Below are 18231 nucleotides of genomic sequence, written 5' to 3'. Positions count from 1 at the left end.
TGTAGAGTTGTTCAAACTTTCTAGTCCAGGGGCATCAGAGGTCTGCTCTCAAGATTTACAGAATCTAGAGAAGGAAAACATATTCACCGATTCCAAAAATTTTTTCATATTGGATCCGGGGCTGGACAAAGTAGGGTCTGAGCAGAATCCAGATCCTCATAACCAGATGTTAACCACTTAGGGTGGAGGCAATCCTGATGAGGCTCAGATTTCAGAAGTGCAGTAGGTTAACTCTCAGGGTGAGGAGTGTGAAAACAATGAGGATGACAATGAGGTTGTAGATTCCACTTGGAGATAACCCAGAGGTATGCAGTTGAGTAGCTCAGCAGAGGAGGTGGAAGAGGAGAAAGATGAGGAGGTTATGCTGCGCCTTCCCACACAGACACAAATTGATGTAACAATGACAAGCCCTGCATCCTTAGCCCCAACTCTGGCTATAGCCAGTACTGGTTGCGAGTGTGCAGTTCGCAGGGATGACAAGGATTGCCTAACCTGGGCCTTTTCTGAGATTGCAAACTATGACCCAATTCACGTTATCTGACAAATTAGCAAAAAACCTCAGTAGAGGCAAAAATTACAATAATTTAATAACTACATGAATGAACCGGCACTTGCACAAGTGGGAATCTCACTGCGCTAAAATGTCGACTAGTGAGCCTCACCAACCACCCGCTGTCCACCAACCACATATGCTGCTTCTTGATCCTACTTCACGCTGCCAAGGCTTCTCACACAGATCTCGAGCCGTAGAAATTACATATGTTTACTTTCGTGGTGAGTAAGAGCCTGTCAGCTATTACAGAACTGGACATTACTGCTGTTTTTGTGTCACCTAGAACAAACATCTTTCTCAATCCACCATAACATCTCTGCCTGCACCTCACTCACAATCCATCAATTTGTCTTGTCCTCCATACTCCACCCTCTCTCAGCACAGCTGCCAGCCTTTGTTCCCACAGTTTTGGTCATGTAAAATAATGTTTCCTCCTACACATGCCAAAGCTAAGAGCTTGAAGTCAACCATTTCCAATCTGTTGGCCACAGAAATGCTGCTTTGCCGCCTGTGGATACAGACTGTTTAACCCCTTCATGACCTTGGGATTTTTCGTTTTTCCATGTTCATTTTTCACTCCCCTCCTTCCCAGAGCCATAACTTTTTTATTTTTCCGTCAATTTAACCATGTGAGGGCTAATTTTTTGCGGGATGAGTTGTACTTTTGAACGACATCATTGGTTTTAGCATGTCGTGTACTAGAAAATGGGAATAAATTCCAAGTACAGTGAAATTGCAAAAAAAGTGCAGTCCCACACTGGTTTTTTGTTTGGCTTTTTTGCTAGGTTCACTAAATGCTAAAACTGACCTGACATTATGATTCTCCAGGTCAGTACGAGTTCGTGGACACGTAACATGACTAGGTTATTTTTTACCTAAGTGGTGAAAAAAAATTCCAAAAAAAAAAAAAATTGCGCCATTTTCCGATACTCGTAGCGTCTCCATTTTTGATGATCTGGGGTCAGTTGAAGGCTTATTTTTTGCGAGCCAAGCTGGCGTTTTTAATGATAGCATTTTGGTGCAGATACGTTCTTATGATCACCCGATATTGCATTTTAATGCAATGTCGCAGCGACCAAAAAAAGTAATTCTGGTGTTTCGATTTTTTTTCTCGCTACGCTGTTTAACGATCAGGTTAATTCTTTTTTTTGATAGATCGGGCAATTCTGAACGCGGCGATACCAAATATGTATGGGTTTGATTTTTTTTATTGATTTATTTTGATTGGCGCGAAAGGGGGGTGATTTAAACTGTTATATTTTTTTTATTTTTTTCACATTTTTTTTTTACTTTTTTTTTTTACTTTTGCCATGCTTCAATAGCCTCCATGGGAGTCTAGAAGCAGGCACAGCACGATTGGCTCTGCTACATAGCAGCGATCTGCTGTTCGCTGCTAAGTAGCAGAAAATCGGGTGTTCTGTGAGCGCCGACCACAGGGTGGCGCTCACAGCTGCCGAGGATCTGTAACCATAGAGGTCTCAAGGACCACTATGGTTACAATACTGAAGTATCGCCGACCTCCGATCAAGTGACGGGGGTCGACGATGCAGTCATTTCCGGCCGCCCGGCCGGATGCGGTAGTTAAATGCCGCTGTCTGCATTTGACAGCGGCATTTAACTAGTTAATAGGTGTGGGCAGATCATGATTCTACCTGCGCCTATTATGGGCACATGTCAGCTGTTCAAAACAGCTGACATGTCCCGGCTTTGATGCGGGCTCACCGCCGGAGCCCGCATCAAAGAGGGGCTTCTGACCTTGGATGTACTATCCCGTCCGAGGTCAGAAAGGGGTTAAGAAAGTCCCTCAGTACCAGTTGCCCAGTCACCATTACTTCCTTAAGAAAGCTGTGCATGCGCTCCATCAACATGTTGCAGACAACATCATTAGTTCCCTAAAAAAATCTATGTCTACAAGGTTGCATTTCACCACTGAGGTCTTATATCTCACTGACTGGGCACTGGACAAACCTCTGTATCTAACACTTCCTCCACTGATTCTGGCACCTCCATCTACTCTAGGGCCTCCGCCTGTGCCCTCAACCTCTCCCTCAATCAGACACGCACCCAACAGTGCTGATGGAATCCCGACCCAAATCCGTACTTTGCAGACATGGCTCACCGTAATCAGGTAATGTTCAAATTTATTTACCTTGGAAATCGCAGTCACATAGCTCAAGAGTTGTGGACCACTACCTAGGCCGATGTAGAGCTTTGGCTGCTCCATTGAACCTGGAGCGAGTGTGCGATAACGGTGCAAACCTGGTGGCAGCCCTATGCCATGGCAACCTCACACACGCCTTGCATGACTAATGTCCTCAAATTGGTGATACAACAATTTGTCCACCACTATCCCAACCTGGATGCGCTGCTGCAGAAAGCACAGTTACTGTGTTCTCTCTTCTGCCTATTGCACCCCACAGGTCTCAACTTGTATCACTACAAAGGTCATTCGGCCTATCAGCTCTGACAATGCCATGTTCTGACATGGTAGAATTCCACTGTGCACATGTTGCAATGACTGTGGTAGCAGCGAGGTGCCTGGTACAGTGTGCCCTTTTCCATAGCCTGGGCCAATGCAATATGGACATTGTACAAACTGCACTTGTGGAGTGGGCACAGATGAAGGACCTCTGCACCCTTCTGCGCAGTTTTAAAATTGTTACTAGTATGGTTAGCGCTGATGATGCCATCGTCGGCATCAATATACCAGTCATCTACATGCTGGAGCACACTTTGAATAGTTTACTTGAGGAGGTGGTGGTTCCAGAGGAAAAGGTGGAAGCAAAGGAGGATGCAGAAGGGATAACATTATCTCAAATTTCCAGACTGTCGTCACACAAGTGGATACCATGGTCGGATTGCTTACAGTGATCAAGGGGGCCTCATGGTACCACACAAACTGTTAGTGAAGGTGCAGAAGCCAAGAAACAAATGAACGAGGTGATGGATGCACAACTATAAGGAGAGGAAGAGGATAATGATCACCTTCTGCTTTCTGTAGTTGGTGCGAGAGAACAGAGGAAGCAACCTTGAGTGTTATCCCGCCACCAACACACCATGGAAGTGCCCGAGACATGAGCGCCTTCTTGCTGCACTATTTTCAACATTATGCCCATATTCTTAGGCTTACAAATAGTGCTGACTACTAGATTGCCACTCTGTTAAATCCACGGCAAAAGAGTAAATTTAGCCAGATGCTTCACTCCCTGGAAAGGGACACACGCATGCTGGAGCATAGAAACACACTTCTAGATAGCCTTAAGAGTAGTTTTTCCCCAAGACAGCAGTGAGGCACACAGCATGCATCCCAGTTCTTGACATCGAACCCTGGGAAGGTGAAGGCATCATTGCAAAAACATTAGCACCAGCAGCAGTTTAAGTGGCATAAACAATTTCTCTAAGTCATGTCACACATTTTTGAGACCAGCAAATGCACCAGCAGAATAGAGTTCTAGTCTGGCATGTTGTGAACTACTGGAGATTAAGGTGCTCGATGTCAAAGCCATCAGAAGGGATTTGTAACCTTTCACATTTTGTGCATCAAAAAAGAAAGGGTGGCCTGAGTTCGCCTGTCACATCTTGGAGGTTTTGTCATGCCCAGCAGCCAGCGTTCTCTCAGAACTTCAGTGCTGCTTGTGGTGTCCTGGCGGATAAGCGCATCCAGCTGTCCCCTGAAAGTGTAGATTGCCTAACTTTCATCAAAACTAACAAGTCATTGATCTCTAATGACTTTTGCACCCTAGTTACAGACTAGGCGATGGTTTAGTTTTGATTGCATTGATCTTGCATTATTTCAGTCTGTGACACCTTTGTTGTGGCTCCTGTGCCTGCTGTAGCTACTGCTGCTGATGTTCCAAACTATTTTTTGAAATATGGACACTCGAAGTTCGGTCTTCATCTAGTGGGTGGCCTAGTTTGAAGCGATATCAAAGGCCCATTATACTGTTTCTACTCTGTGAAAATTGATGCCACTTTAGAGGTATGTGAGAATATTTTTTTGGAATGTGGAGACTCCAATTTGGATCTCCATCAGGTGGGTTGCCTGTGTAAGTAGGGCTGCCAGACAGGCAGGCCTGCACTTTTCTTTCGGTCAACTATCTGTTTTACTTTCTTTACATTTTTCTACCAATAGTACTGTATGAAACCAATGTTTGCACCACCTGAGTATAGCTGGAATAAAAAAAAAGTGGAGCTGTTGCGTGAGGTATCATAGCTCCCAGATAAGAAGGCCTACACTGTTCCCTTAACCCCCAGGTCCTCATTGAACCTTCAAGTCCAAGCTGTAAATGCTGGGCCTGACCCTGGTACCTCATGCATGGCCCATGGCTGACTACTTCTGTGCCATTATAAATAGTTCTACTGCTGGTCAATTGATTCATCATCCTGTGTTACTTTCCTTACATTTTTCTACCAATAAGACTGTATGAAACTGATATTTTTGCCATCTGATTTTCACTGGAAAAAAAATAAAAAGGTAAATTAGGTTATTTGGGGTTTTTCATTTAGTTTTTAAGAACATTTTTTACATGTGTTTCTATTGCATTTTTGTTGCTGCTTTGTTTTCTATACCACAAATCTTCAACAAAGCTTTGCTGATACATTCATATGTACATGTATTATTGATATGTTTCCTCCCTGAAAATGCACTAAAAGCTCATGTATATTTTTTACCTGTGGATATTCCGCATCTAATGTGAGACTAGGGAGGGAAAAAACTGCACATAAAACACAACGTAACCACAAGAGAAATTAACATGTTGCAGATGTAATACATGCAATGCAGGTTGGTTTACACTGAGCAAAAAGAAATAAAGCACAGTGAGCATGAGATTTTTTATATAAATTCTGTCCACTTTGCTGGAACTGTAAGATGCTGTGGTTTTAGTTTAGCGAAAATATGCAGCTCATCATGGGCACACATCAAAGGAGGATCTGCAGGTAAATAGCATTTTTTGCACTTGACAGCAGGAATGCACATAACAGCCCTTTAAGATGGAATTCTTCTGACACTTCTCAGTACAGCTATATCATATTTAAAGATCACTTATTGATAGAGATGAGCAAACCTGAACTTAAAAGTTTGGGGTTTGTACCAGACAGTTAGTGACCTGTCCTAAATGCTGAACATGGACTTCTCCCGGAGGTCCATTGCAAAGTTTTAAGTTCTGGGAAAAGTCCATTCCAGAGAGAGAGAATTTTCCAGCTCAAAAGTTTTCAATGGGGTTCAGGTTATGGTATATGTTCGGATATAGTTATGGTGCCTGACCCAAACTTTAGAATAAAGTTCTGGTCGGTTATCAATATCTGAACTTCCACGGGTCCACTCATCCCTACTAATTGACATTCAATATAGGAGACTAATGCTTCCTAGCTTGGGCATGTTATCACAATAATAGCTGTACTATATAGTACTAATTAGGGTTGAGCGACTTTTAGTTTTTTAGGGACGAGTCGAGTTTCGCGAAACCCGACTATCTCAACAGTAGAGTCGAGTGTAATTGGCCGATTATCGCGAAAAGTCGGGGATCGACCGAATCACGAAACCCAATGCAAGTCAATGGGGGAGCATAGTCGGTAGTGAGTGGAGGCCAGGAAAACATGTACAGTGACCATTTTAATGGCAAAAACATGCATTGTTGTTACTGAAGCTTGTCAATCTTAATTTACCTTATAATAATAGTAAGGCATTGGAAACACTGGCACAGGGCCCCTCAAAGTACGGAGGTGTGTTTGCACGGCGGGGGCGCCTCCCACCGGCAGCGACACTTTTGCGTACTATGAGGTGCCCTGTGCCAGTGACGTCGCCAACGAGTATTCCTCCCCCCACCTGATGAAGGAACCTGCACTTTCATCTGCACCTTCCTCTTTGTCCCCGTGTAAGGTGGTATGGTATGCGGGAAGAGGAACCTGACATTCAACAGGGTCACAATCTTGCTGTGTTGCGTGCACGGGGAATGTTGCGTTATGGGTCAATGTTCCAGCAGACTCATCTATCACTGGCTGGGCAATGGGCAGGATGAGGAGGAAACACAGATATAGGCCCAAAGAATAAAGTGGGCTAAATGCAGTTCAAAATTGGTAACAGGATTAACATGGGGGCATTGCAGTGGAGGACAACTGTAATGAGAGGCTGACACAGAGAGTAGGCCCAAATCAGTAAGTAGTCTAAATGCAGTTCAAAATTGGCAACAGTAGTAAACAGGCGGCACAGCTTTGTTCAGTGGAGGAGAACAGCAAGGAGCGGCAGACACCGATAGTAGGCCCCAACCCAACTAGTAGGCCAAATGCAGTCTAACATTAACAACTACTTAACGAGAGCCTGAAAATGGAATTTCAGGACAGGAAACCAGGAGAACAGCAAGGAGCGGCAGACACTGTTAGTAGGCCCCAACCCAACTAGTAGGCCAAATGCAGTTGTTCCATTTAACAACTATTTAACAAGAGCCTGAAAACAGAAGCTCAGGAAAGGCAACCTGGAGAACACCTTGGAGCATAAGACACCGTCTCTACAATCCAGACCCAACTTGTAGGCCTAATGCAGTGTTGTTTCAACAACTACTTAACGAGAGCTAGAAGATAGAAGCTATGGAGAGGCAACCTGGAGAACACCTTGGAGCAGAAGACACCGTCTCTACAACCCAGACCCAACTTGTAGGCCTAATGCAGTGTTGTTTCAACAACTACTTAACAAGAGCTAGAAGATAGAAGCTATGGAGAGGCAACCTGGAGAACACCTTGGAGCGGAAGACACCGTCTCTACAACCCAGACCCAACTTGTAGGCCTAATGCAGTGTTGTTTCAACAACTACTTAACGAGAGCTAGAAGATCAAAGCTATGGAGAGGCAACCTGGAGAACACCTTGGAGCAGAAGACACCATCTCTACAACCCAGACCCAACTTGTAGGCCTAATGCAGTGTTGTTTCAACAACTACTTAACGAGAGCTAGAAGATCGAAGCTATGGAGAGGCAACCTGGAGAACACCCTGGAGCGTCAGACACCGTCTCTACAACCCAGACCCAACTTGTAGGCCTAATGCAGTGTTGTTTCAGCTACTACTTAACGAGAGCTAGAAGATAGAAGCTATGGAGAGGCAACCTGGAGAACACCTTGGAGCGGCAGACACCGTCTCTACAACCCAGACCCAACTTGTAGGCCTAATGCAGTGTTGTTTCAACAACTACTTAGCGAGAGCTAGAAGATTGAAGCTATGGAAAGACAACCTGGAGAACACCTTGGAGCGTCAGACACCGTTAGTAGGCCCTACCGAAGTAGTAGCCCCAATGCAGTTTTCAAATTCCTACAGGCTGAAAACCATGCTATTGACGCTCAGCTTTTTTCAGAGGAGGACAGCTGTATTGAGTGGCGCAGACAGACACAGGTAGTAGGCCTTAAACAAAAAATTTGGCTCAATGTAGTTTTAAAAAGGTTACAGGGGTACACAGGCAGCATTGCTCTGGTCAGTGGAGGACAATTTCAATTATGGACCGCAGACAGACTTAGTATGCCTACAATTAAAAAAAGGATGCTCTATGCAATTTAAAATAGGTTCCAGGGGTACACGGACAGCATTGGTCTGGTCAGTGGAGGACTATTGGAAGGAGGGACCTCAGACAGGCTTAGTAGGCCTAACATAACAAAAGTAGGCTGTAGACACTTTAAAATAGGTTCCAGGGGTACACGGGCAGCAGTGGTGTGGTCAGTGGAGGACTATTGGAAGGAGGGACCGCAGACAGGCTTAGTAGGCCTAACATAACAAAAGTAGGCTGTAGGCCCTTAAAAATAGGTTCCAGGGGTACACGGGCAGCAGTGGTCTGGTCAGTGGAGGACTATTGGAAGGAGGGACCGCAGACAGGCTTAGTAGGCCTAATATAACAAAAGTAGGCTGTAGGCACTTTAAAATAGGTTCCAGGGGTACACGGGCAGCAGTGGTGTGGTCAGTGGAGGACTATTGGAAGGAGGGACCGCAGACAGGCTTAGTAGGCCTAACATAACAAAAGTAGGCTGTAGGCCCTTAAAAATAGGTTCCAGGGGTACACGGGCAGCAGTGGTCTGGTCAGTGGAGGACTATTGGAAGGAGGGACCACAGACAGGCTTAGTAGGCCTAACATAACAAAAGTAGGCTCTATGCACTTGGAATTATCTTGCAGGGGTACACAGGTAGCATTGTTGTTGTCAGCAAAGGCCGATTGTAATGAGTGTCTGACAGTTAGTACTCCCAACAAATAAATAGATGTTAATGTCTTGCAATACAACAAAACCAAAAAACAAAAGGGTGGCATACTTAGGTACAGGGGTGGGCTCCTCTGCTGAGTTTCAAAAAATTTGGCTCAATGTAGTTTAAAAAAGGTTACAGGGGTACACAGGCAGCATTGCTCTGGTCAGTGGAGGACAATTTCAATTATGGACCGCAGACAGACTTAGTATGCCTACAATTAAAAAAAGGATGCTCTATGCAATTTAAAATAGGTTCCAGGGGTACACGGACAGCATTGGTCTGGTCAGTGGAGGACTATTGGAAGGAGGGACCTCAGACAGGCTTAGTAAGCCTAACATAACAAAAGTAGGCTGTACACTTTAAAATAGGTTCCAGGGGTACACGGGCAGCAGTGGTGTGGTCAGTGGAGGACTATTGGAAGGAGGGACCGTAGACAGGCTTAGTAGGCCTAACATAACAAAAGTAGGCTGTAGGCCCTTAAAAATAGGTTCCAGGGGTACACGGGCAGCAGTGGTCTGGTCAGTGGAGGACTATTGGAAGGAGGGACCGCAGACAGGCTTAGTAGGCCTAATATAACAAAAGTAGGCTGTAGGCACTTTAAAATAGGTTCCAGGGGTACACGGGCAGCAGTGGTGTGGTCAGTGGAGGACTATTGGAAGGAGGGACCGCAGACAGGCTTAGTAGGCCTAACATAACAAAAGTAGGCTGTAGGCCCTTAAAAATAGGTTCCAGGGGTACACGGGCAGCAGTGGTCTGGTCAGTGGAGGACTATTGGAAGGAGGGACCACAGACAGGCTTAGTAGGCCTAACATAACAAAAGTAGGCTCTATGCACTTGGAATTATCTTGCAGGGGTACACAGGCAGCATTGTTGTTGTCAGCAAAGGCCGATTGTAATGAGTGTCTGACAGTTAGTACTCCCAACAAATAAATAGATGTTAATGTCTTGCAATACAACAAAACCAAAAAACAAAAGGGTGGCATACTTAGGTACAGGGGTGGGCTCCTCTGCTGAGTTTCAGACCTAGTAATTTGGCGCAAAGTATTTACTGGTGTAAATATAGGACACTGCCCCTGACTATTTTAAGTAGCATCATACATGTCAACACATTGGTATTGTCAGTGCCAGGCATTGAAGGATGTCAGCGCATAGACTAAACATTGGTGGAGCTGTGAGAGATAATTTTGCAAATCGTAGAGCACTGTTTGAGCTGGGGGGGCTGTCTTGTGGCCGGCGGTACAGGCCCAGGGCCCCTCATGTTTCAACGGTGTGTCTGACGTTGGTTGCGCGCCACCACCGCCAGAGACACTTTATTGTACTATGAGGGACCCAGTGGCAGTGCCGTCGACCAAAAGTGTGCACACCCACCTCTTCAGACAAATGGCACTCTCACGGGTGCTTGCGCACCGGGAAAGGTGGGGCAAAATAATTCGAAATCCAGTAGTGGTTCATTTTAATGAAGGTTAGATCATCAACATTTTGGGTAGCCAGACGAGTCCTTTTTTTTCGGTTAATATTGAACCAGCAGCACTGAATATTCTTTCTGATAGCACACTAGCTGCTGGGCAAGCAAGCTCCTGCAATGCATATTCTGCCAATTCTGGCCAGGTGTCTAATTTGGGTGCCCAGTAATCAAATGGGAATGACGGTTGAGGGAGAACATCGATAAGGGATGAAAAATAGTTAGTAACCATACTGGACAAATGTTATCTCCTGTCACTTTGAATTGATGCTGCAGTACCTGTCCTGTCTGTGGTCATAGCAAAATCACTCCACAACCTGGTCAGAAAACCCCTCTGTCCAACACCACTTCTGATTTGTGCACCTCTAACACCTCTGGTCTGCTGCCCCCTGCAGCTCGTGTGAGAACGATCACCGGCGCTGTGTGCTGGGAATGCCTGAAGCAAACGGTAAGCAAGAGTTGATTGTTTGGTTGCTAATATTTGTTCCAGGTTCTCATGTGGCATAATATTTTGCAATTTGCCTTTATAGCGAGGATCAAGGAGGCAGGCCAACCAGTAATCGTCATCAGTCATCATTTTAATAATGCGTGGGTCCCTTTTGAGGATACGTAAGGCATAATCCGCCATGTGGGCCAAAGTTTCAGTTGTCAAATCTGCGGTTGTGCTGGGTTGAGGGGCAGTTACAGGCAAATCTACGTCACTTGTGTCCCTCAAAAAACCAGAACCCAGCCTTGCCACGCCACCAATTTCCAGTGGCCCCGGAGAAGCTTCCTCATTAAAAAAATACCCATCCCCATCATCCTCCTCGTCCTCCTCCTCCTGTTCACCCACTACCTCGTCCTGTACACTGCCCTGACCAGACAATGGCTGACTGTCATCAAGGCTTTCCTCTTCCTCTGCTGCAGACGCCTGCTCCTTTATGTGCGTCAAACTTTGCATCAGCAGACGCATTAGGGGGATGCTCATGCTTATTATGGCGTTGTCTGCACTAACCAGCCATGTGCATTCCTCAAAACACTGAAGGACTTGACACATGTTTCATACCTTTGACCACTGCACACCTGACAACTCCATGTCTGCCATCCTACTGCCTGCCCGTGTATGTGTATCCTCCCACAAATACATAATAGCACGCCTCTGTTCGCACAGTCTCTGAAGCATGTGCATTGTTGAGTTCCACCTTGTTGCAACGTCGATGATTAGGCGATGCTGGGGAAGGTTCAAAGACCGCTGATAGGTCTGCATACGGCTGGAGTGTACGGGCGAACGGCAAATATGCGAGCAAAGTCCGCGCACTTTGAGAAGCAGGTCGGATAACCCCCGGATAACTTTTCAGGAAGCACTGCACCACCAGGTTTAAGGTGTGAGCCAGGCAAGGAATGTGTTTCAGTTGGGAAAGGGCGATGGCAGCCATGAAATTCCTTCCGTTATCACTCACTACCTTGTCTGCCTCAAGATCTACAGTGCCCAGCCACGACTGCGTTTCTTTCTGCAAGAACTCGGACAGAACTTCCGCGGTGTGTCTGTTGTCGCCCAAACACTTCATAGCCAATACAGCCTGCTGACGCTTGCCAGTAGCTGCCCCATAATGGGAGACCTGGTGTGCAACAGTGGCAGCTGCGGATGGAGTGGTTGTGCGACTGCGGTCTGTGGATGAGCTCTCGCTTCTGCAGGAGGACGAGGAGGAGGAGGGGGGGAGAACGGCTACAGCCAACTGTTTCCTAGACCGTGGGCTAGGCAGAACTGTCCCAATATTGCTGTCCCCTGTGGACCCTGCATCCACCACATTCACCCAGTGTGCCGTGATGGACACGTAACGTCCCTGGCCATGCCTACTGGTCCATGCATCTGTTGTCAGGTGCACCTTTGTACTCAAAGATTGCCTGAGTGCATGGACGATGCGCTCTTTACATGCTGGTGGAGGGCTGGGATGGCTTTTCTCGAAAAGAAGTGTCGATTGGGTAGCTTGTAGCGTGGTTTAGTGTAGTCCATCAGGGCTTTGAAAGCTTTGCTTTCAACTAACCAGTAGGGCATCATCTCTAATGAGATTAGTCTAGCTATGTGGGCGTTCAAACCCTGTGTACACGGATGCGAGGATGAGTACTTCCTTTTTCTAACGAGAGTCTCATGTAGGGTGAGCTGGACTGGAGAGCTGGAGATCGTGGAACTAGCGGGGGTGCCGGTGGACATGGCAGACTGAGAGACGGTTGGAGACGGTATTCTTGCCGGTGCCCTAGATGCAGTGTTTCCTACTACGAAACTGGTGATTCCCTGACCCTGACTGCTTCGGCCTGGCAACGAAACCTGCACAGATACTGCAGGTGGTGCGGAAAATGGTGGCCTTACATTGACGGAAGGGATGTAGCGTTGCTGACTAGCTTCATTGGCCGAGGGTGCTACAACCTTAAGGGACGTTTGGTAGTTAGTCCAGACTTGCAAATGCATGGTGGTTAAATGTCTATGCATGCAACTTGTATTTAGACTTTTCAGATTCTGACCTCTGCTTAAGGTAGTTGAACATTTTTGACAGATGACTTTGCGCTGATCAATTGGATGTTGTTTAAAAAAATGCCAGACTGCACTCTTTCTAGCATCAGATACCTTTTCAGGCATTGCAGACTGAGCTTCTTTAACCGGATGGCCACGCTGTCCTCCAACTGGTTTTGGCTTTGCCACGCGTTTTGGGCCAGATACGGGCCCGGTAGATGGAACCTGTTGCGATGTTGATGCCTGCTGCGGCCCCTCCTCCTCTGCTTCAGAACTACTGCCTCCTGCACCCTGTTCCCCCAATGGCTGCCAATCGGGGTCAACAACTGGGTCATCTATGACCTCCTCTTCTATCTCATGTGCAACTTCATCTGTGTTACCGTGTAAGCCGGTGGTATAGCGTTCGTGACGGGGCACCATAGTCTCATCAGGGTCTGATTCTGGATCAGTACACTGCGAGGGCAATGTTGTGGTCTGAGTCAAAGGAACAGCATAGTAATCTGGCTGTGGCTGTGCATCTGTGCACTCCATGTCCGATTCAACTTGTAATGGGCATGGCCTGTTAACTGTTTCACTTTCTAACCCAGGAACGGTATGTGTAAAGAGCTCCATGGAGTAATCCGTTGTGTCGCCTGACGCATCCTTCTCTGTTGTTGTTTTTGCTTAACAGGACAATGGAGCGACTTGTCCCTGAGCGTGAACATCCACTAACGACGTGCTGCTTTTACATTTACCAGTTTCAGAAGAGGAGGCAAAAGAGCTAGAGGCTAAGTCAGCAAGGAAAGCCAAAACTTGCTCTTGCTGCTCCGGCTTTAAAAGCGGTTTTCCTACTCCAAGAAAAGGGAGCGTTCGAGGCCTTGTGTAGCCAGACGACGAACCTGGCTCCACAGCTCGAGACTTAGGTGCTATATTGTTTTTCCCACGACCACCTGATACTCCACCACCACTACCATCATTACCAGCTGGCAATGAACGCCCACGGCCACGACCTCTTCCACCAGACTTCCTCATTGTTTTAAAAACGTAACCAAAGTAACGGTATTTGTTACTGTAAAACAACTTACAAGGTGAACTCAAACTTCTGTAGGATTTTGATATCCCTTTATAGGTGGGTGAGACTGCAAGGAAAATCAGGCACAATGTTACACACTCGGTTTTCTGTGGCACAAAATGAGACAGATGCCACACACGCAGGACTGGCACTGAAGCACAAATGCCAATATTAGTCTCCCACTATTTTTTTTTTTTCAGGGAGAATTTAAAAATAAAAAATAAAAAAAACAGACACTAGGCTTTCTGTGGCCCACAATTTGAGAGAGATGGCGCACACGACTGGCAATAAAGCACAAATGCCAATATTAATTTCCCACTATTTATTTTTTTTCAGGGAGAATTTAAAAACCAAAATAAAAAAAACAGACACTAGGCTTTCTGTGTCCCACAATTTGAGAGAGATGGCACACACGACTGGCACTCAAGCACAAATGCCAATATTAATCTCCCACTATTTATTTTTTTTCAGGGAGAATTTAAAAACCAAAAAAAAAAACAGACAGTAGGCTTTCTGTGGCCCACAATTTGAGAGAGATGGCACACACGACTGGCACTGAAGAATAAATGCCAATATTAATCTCCCACTATTTATTTTTTTTCAGGGAGAATTTAAAAACCAAAATAAAAAAAAAACAGACACTAGCTTTCTGTGGCCCACAATTGGAGAGAGATGGTACACACGACTGGCACTCAAGCACAAATGCCAATATTAATCTCCCACTATTTATTTTTTTCAGGGAGAATTTAAAAACCAAAATGAAAAAAAAACAGACACTAGGCTTTATGTGGCCCACAATTTGAGAGAGATGGCACACACGACTGGCACTCAAGCACAAATGCCAATATTAATCTCCCACTATTTTTTTTTCAGGGAGAATTTAAAAACCAAAATAAAAAAAAACAGACACTAGGCTTTCTGTGGCCCACAATTTGAGAGAGATGGCACACACGACTGGCACTAAAGCACAAATGCCAATATTAATCTCCCACTATTTATTTTTTTTCAGGGAGAATTTAAAAACCAAAATAAAAAAACAGACACTAGGATTTCTGTGTCCCACAAAATGAGACAGATGCCACACACGCAGGACTGGCACTGAAGCACAAATGCCAATATTAGTCTCCCACTATTTATTTTTTTTCAGGGAGAATTTAAAAATTAAAAAATAAAAAAAAACAGACACTAGGCTTTCTGTGGCCCACAATTTGAGAGAGATGGCACACACGACTGGCACTAAAGCACAAATGCCAATATTAACCCCTTCCCGACCTGTGACACAGCGTATGCGTCATGAAAGTCGGTGCCAATCCGACCTGTGACGCATATGCTGTGTCACAGAAAGATCGCGTCCCTGCAGGCCGGGTGAAAGGGTTAACTCCCATTTCACCCGATCTGCAGGGACAGGGGGAGTGGTAGTTTAGCCCAGGGGGGGTGGCTTCACCCCCTCGTGGCTACGATCGCTCTGATTGGCTGTTGAAAGTGAAACTGCCAATCAGAGCGATTTGTAATATTTCACCTAAAAAAATGGTGAAATATTACAATCCAGCCATGGCCGATGCTGCAATATCATCGGCCATGGCTGGAAATACTAATGTGCCCCCACCCCACCCCACCGATCGCCCCCCCAGCCCCCCGATCTGTGGCCCGCTCCCCTCCGTCCTGTGCTCCGCTCCCCCGTCCTCCTGTCCGCTCCCCCCGTGCTCCAATCACACCCCCCGTGCTCCGATCATACCCCCCCGCACAGCGATCCCCCCCCGTGCTCCGAACCACCCCCCCTGCACACCGATCCACCCCCCCGCACAGCGATCCACCCGCCCGCACACCGATCACTCTCCCCCATGCTCCGATCCCTCCCCCCCCGTGCTCCGATGCCCCCCCGTGCCCTGATCTCCCCCCCCCTGTGCCCTGATCTCCCCCCCTTATACTTACCGATCCTGGCGGGGTCCGTCCGTCTTCTTCCCCGAGCGCCGCCATGTTCCAAAATGGCGGGCGCATGCGCAGTGCGCCCGCCGAATCTGCCGGCCGGCAGATTCGTTCCAATGTGAATTTTGATCACTGTGATATAATCTATCACAGTGGTCAAAATAAAAAAACAGTAAATGACCCCCCCCATTTGTCCCCCATAGATAGGGACAATAATAAAATAAAGAATTTTTTTTTTTTTTCACTAAGGTTGGAGTTAGAACTAGGGTTAGGGTTAGGGTTAGGGTTAGGGCTAGGGTTAGGGGTAGGGTTAGGGTTAGGGGTAGGGTTAGGGGTAGGGTTAGGGTTAGGGTTTCGGTATGTGCACACGTATTCTGGTCCTCTGCGGATTTTTCCGCAGCGGATTTGATAAATCCGCAGTGCTAAACCGCTGCGGATTTATGGCAGATTTACCGCGGTTTTTCTGCGCATTTCACTGCGGTTTTACAACTGCGATTTTCTATTGGAGCAGTTGTAAAACCGCTGTGGAATCCGCAGAAAGAAGTGACATGCTGAGGAATGTAAACCGCTGCGTTTCCGTGCAGTTTTTCCGCAGCATGTGTACAGCGATTTTTGTTTCCCATAGGTTTACATTGAAATGTAAACTCATGGGAAACTGCTGCGGATCCGCAGCGTTTTCCGAAGCGTGTGCACATACCTTTAGAATTAGGCTATGTGCACACGGTGCGGATTTGGCTGCGGATCCGCAGCGGATTGGCCGCTGCGGATCCGCAGCAGTGTTCCATCAGGTTTACAGTACCATGTAAACCTATGGAAAACCAAATCCGCTGTGCCCATGGTGCGGAAAATACCGCACGGAAACGCTGCGTTGTATTTTCCGCAGCATGTCAATTCTTTGTGCGGATTCCGCAGCGTTTTACACCTATTCCTCAATAGGAATCCGCAGGTGAAATCCGCAGTAAATCCGCAGGTAAAACGCAGTGCCTTTTACCCGCGGATTTTTCAAAAATGGTGCGGAAAAATCTCACACGAATCCGCAACGTGGGTACATAGCCTTAGGGTTAGGGTTGGGTTGCAATTAGGGTTGTGGTTAGGGTTAGGGGTGTGTTGGGGTTAGGGTTGTGGTTAGGGTTACGGCTACAGTTGGGATAAGGGTTAGGGGTGTGTTGGCGTTAGAATTGAGGGGTTTCCACTGTTTAGGCACATCAGGGGGTCTCCAAACGCAACATGGCGCCACCATTGATTCCAGCCAATCTTTTATTCAAAAAGTCAAATGGTGCTCCTTCCCTTCCGAGCCCCGACGTGTGCCCAAACAGTGGTTTACCCCCACATATGGGGTATCAGTGTACTCAGGACAAACTGGGCAACAATTACTGGGGTCCAATTTCTCCTGTTACCCTTGAGAAAATAAAAAATTGCTTGCTAAAACATCATTTTTGAGGAAAGAAAAATGATTTTTTATTTTCACGGCTCTGCGTTGTAAACGTCTGTGAAGCACTTGGGGGTTCAAAGTGCTCACCACATATCTAGATAAGTTCCTTGGGGGGTCTAGTTTCCAAAATGGGGTCACTTGTGGGGGGTTTCTACTGTTTAGGCACACCAGGGGCTCTGCAAACGCAACGTGACGCCCGCAGACCATTCCATCAAAGTCTGCATTTCAAAACGTCACTACTTGACTTCCGAGCCCCGACATGTGCCCAAACAGTGGTTTACCCCCACATATGGGGTATCAGCGTACTCAGGACAAACTGGGCAACAATTACTGGGGTCCAATTTCTCCTGTTACCCTTGAGAAAATAAAAAATTGCTTGCTAAAACATCATTTTTGAGGAAAGAAAAATGATTTTTTATTTTCACGGCTCTGCGTTGTAAACGTCTGTGAAGCACTTGGGGGTTCAAAGTGCTCACCACATATCTAGATAAGTTCCTTGGGGGGTCTAGTTTCCAAAATGGGGTCACTTGTGGGGGGTTTCTACTGTTTAGGCACACCAGGGGCTCTGCAAACGCAACGTGACGCCCGCAGACCATTCCATCAAAGTCTGCATTTCAAAAGTCACTACTTCCCTTCTGAGCCCCGACGTGTGCCCAAACAGTGGTTTACCCCCACATATGGGGTATCAGCGTACTCAGGAGAAACTGGACAACAACTTTTGGGGTCCAATTTCTCCTGTAACCCTTGGGAAAATAAAAAATTCTGGGCTAAAAAATTATTTTTGAGGAAAGAAAACGTATTTATTATTTTCACTGCTCTGTGTTATAAACTTCTGTGAAGCACTTGGGGGTTCAAAGTGCTCACCTCACATCTAGATAAGTTCCTTTCGGGGTCTAGTTTCTAAAATGGGGTCAATTGTGGGGGGTTTCTACTGTTTAGCCACATCAGGGGCTCTGCAAACGCAACGTAACGCCCGCAGAGCATTCCATCAAAGTCTGCATTTCAAAATGTCACTACTTGACTTCCGAGCCCCGACATGTGCCCAAACTGTGGTTTACCCCCACATATGGGGTATCAGCGTACTCAGGAGAAACTGTACAA

At 46.4% G+C, this 18231-nt stretch overlaps 1 protein-coding gene across 1 annotated transcript in view; it reads right to left on the bottom strand.

The window, feature by feature from the left end:
- Nucleotides 1-18231, bottom strand: part of LOC138656667 (bifunctional heparan sulfate N-deacetylase/N-sulfotransferase 4-like) — a 1389166-nt gene that overhangs the window by 374640 nt on the left and 996295 nt on the right. The gene's annotated exons all lie outside the window — the stretch shown is intronic.

This window comes from Ranitomeya imitator, chromosome 1, assembly GCF_032444005.1.
Source record: "Ranitomeya imitator isolate aRanImi1 chromosome 1, aRanImi1.pri, whole genome shotgun sequence".
Lineage (NCBI taxonomy): Eukaryota > Metazoa > Chordata > Amphibia > Anura > Dendrobatidae > Ranitomeya > Ranitomeya imitator.
The sequence above is the reverse complement of the archived record's forward strand: the minus strand, read 5'-3'. Positions and strand labels throughout refer to the sequence as shown.